At 30.7% G+C, this 2850-nt stretch overlaps 1 long non-coding RNA gene across 1 annotated transcript; it reads right to left on the minus strand.

The window, feature by feature from the left end:
* Positions 1 to 1233: 1233 nt before the first annotated feature.
* On the minus strand, positions 1234 to 2638 carry LOC149151325 (uncharacterized). Its single transcript, XR_016263431.1, has 4 exons — positions 2568 to 2638; positions 2254 to 2280; positions 1499 to 1585; positions 1234 to 1386 (listed from the first exon to the last, which is right to left on the minus strand). It is a non-coding gene; the product is annotated as an uncharacterized LOC149151325 (long non-coding RNA).
* Between the last annotated feature and the right edge of the window lie 212 nt (positions 2639 to 2850).

Genomic DNA, 2850 nt, shown 5'->3' on the forward strand with positions numbered 1-2850 from the left:
AAAAAAACAAAAAAACAAAATTAAAAAAAAAAACCCCAAAAAATGCATATTTTTTATTTTTTGAATTTTTTTATAAGTTAATAATAATTTTTTTTTTTAAACTAACATTTTTATTTAAAAAAATTAAAAATCAAAATTAATTTTTTTTAAACAAACCTTTTTTCTTAATTAAAAAAATCATTATTTTTTTTTAAACAAACTTTTTTTTTTTAATTAAAAAAATTATAATTTTTTTTAAACATTATAATTTTTAAATAAATTTTTAAATTAAACATTATAATTTTTATTTTTTTTTATTTTCATATTTAAAAAAATTATTAAAAAAAAAATTTAAAATAAACATTATAACTATAATTTTTATTAAACAATCTTTTTTTTTAATTAAAAAAATTATAGGTTTTTTAATTTTCATATATAAAAAAATTATTAAAAAAAAAATTAAAAGTTAAATTTTTTTTTTAACAGAATCATTTGTTTTTTATTAGATAGAGCTGTGTACCCTGCATAATTCACCACATTCATGACTTTAATTCGAGATGTCATGGTCAAAGAAAAAGACGTGTCTATATCAGATTCCAAAACAGATATCATTCATCGCTTGTTGATTCTTGATGTGTAGATATTTTGTTAGCGTTTGTTACATTTTTGTCAGTGGCACGGCTGGCGCCCACCTGAAAAAGGACGAGGGCATTCGGTTGGATCAAAAGGTGCTCCTGCAATATAAGCTAATACTTCCACAAATACCTACAAATGGCTTTTGAGATGCGTAGAGAACGCCGGATGAAACAGTTCATTGATTGTTCGATGTTACTGGTAGAGCAACGGTATTAGATTAACTCTTTTGTAACTCTCAAATGTTATAAGACACAATCGATTTTTCACGACATTGAGATTGTCTTATTAAGCGACAGGATAGGGTAAATAATCCTTCTTTCGACCGATAGAAATTTTAGCTGACATAAGCTCAGCAATTTCGGGTGACTTTTTTTTTTTTTTTCAGAGAATTTCGGGTGACTTATGTATAAGGAGTGGTAGAGTCGAAAAAATCTTGTTGCTTAAAATAATCTACAACAACTACAAAGTTATAGATGTCTTTGATGTTGTGATTTGATCACAATCTCTCAAGATTGTTGAGAGCAAAATCAATTTAGATTAAAAAAAATTAATTTTTTTGGGCCGCCGCCCCCCGGCCGCCCGTGGTGGCGCCGCTGTGGGCGGAGGGCCTGCCCGCATACTGTTCTCCTGGTTTGCAATCTTTTGATTGTATAAACCGAGGCTTCTTATGCTTGAATTCCTCTAACCTCTATCTTCACTATGAGATATGTGGAAATTTCTATTATAAATCTGAGAATTCATACCTGATTGCAGAAATTTCCGGGAGCCCATCTGTTATAAAACATGAAAATCGAAATGGGTATTCAGAAATTGGACTATTCTGATAAATAGGGCGTAATACATTGAAAGTCTGAGACTGAAACTCAGAGAAATTTTCGTTTACCTTAAGGTACTTGGACGACGCCTTGACCTGGGTAGAATGCTGAATGCCAGGAATGCGATGTAGAGATGGAATGGATTCTTTTCTTGCCTTCATATTTGCCCGTGTATTGTATAAACATGAAGTACATCCCTGGGAAAGAAGGGGAAAAAATGTGCTTAAGAAAGGGTTTTGAAGCAAACTGAAATACCAGTCACCATGTTAGTGTTTCACTCTTGGTCACAATAGCGTGCCCTACAGCCCTGCTTTGGGGTTTAAAGGGGTTGTGATTTTGAATATACAATGCATATTTGTGGAACGGTATCTTTTCTGGAAGATGAAAAATCAACGCCTGCGAGTCCAAATAGTACGAAAATGTGAACTCCTTGCGGTTTGCAGTATGATCGTGCTTCTTGGCTTGGCCTTCTGTTCTTCCCCGCTGGTTATTCCGACAAAGTTAATCCTTTTAGACTTGTTTATTGTATAAATACGGTGTTATGAGTAAAAAAAATTAAGTTCCAACAATAGATTCCATTATATTAAAAAATTATCTTTTCGGGTTTTTTTTTAGGGAGCTGGAGAGTTTTCTACATTCGATGGAATAGGTGGGTGTAAAACTGGTTTCTTTTATTCTTATTTTTAAAGGTAGTATCATTTCGTTGATAGTGAAACGAATATCATTGACTATTATTTGCTCAGTTAAAATAACTTCAGGAAAGTAATACCCTCTAAAATCACCAAATAATGAGATGTAGAGATGGAATGGATTCTTTTCTTGCCTTCATATTTGCTTGGAACTCAGAATTCTGTGCAGGAGAAGAATCTTAGTCTCCCAAATAAGCCCTAAATAGTTTGGGAATTTAGCAGAAATATCATCCGCTGTTGGAGAAGAATGAGCAATATTGATATTATGATCGAGTTGGGGAATACATGTGCTCTACAGAGATGTTAAAGAAGGGTAATACTTCTAATTGGTGTAAGTCTACTGCAAGTCGTCTAACCAGTGCTTCTTACATAAGATCCTCTTCACTAATCGACATGGTCTGGTTGAGAACTGATGTGAGTGTGAAGCATATGTGGGAATGAAACATACCTCTCGCAACTGATGGCGTCCTCGGTTTGTTATCTCATTTGATCGAATCGGTAATTTTCTGCAACTGATGAATGGGTCTGCATTTAAAAAACTATAATTTTTTTAATTAAAAAAAAAATTGTTTAAAAAAAATTATAATTATAATGTTTATTTAAAAATTATAATGTTTAAAAAAATTTATAATTTTTTTAATTAAATATGGAAATTAAAAAATTAATTTTTATTTTTATTTTTTTTGTTAACTATTTCTATTTTTAAATTAAAAAAAAAATGTTTAAAAATT

The sequence above is a fragment of the Pinus tabuliformis genome, chromosome 9, assembly GCF_031772625.1.
Source record: "Pinus tabuliformis cultivar Carrire ecotype Pingquan chromosome 9, CPIR1, whole genome shotgun sequence".
NCBI classification, from domain to species: Eukaryota; Viridiplantae; Streptophyta; class Pinopsida; order Pinales; family Pinaceae; genus Pinus; species Pinus tabuliformis.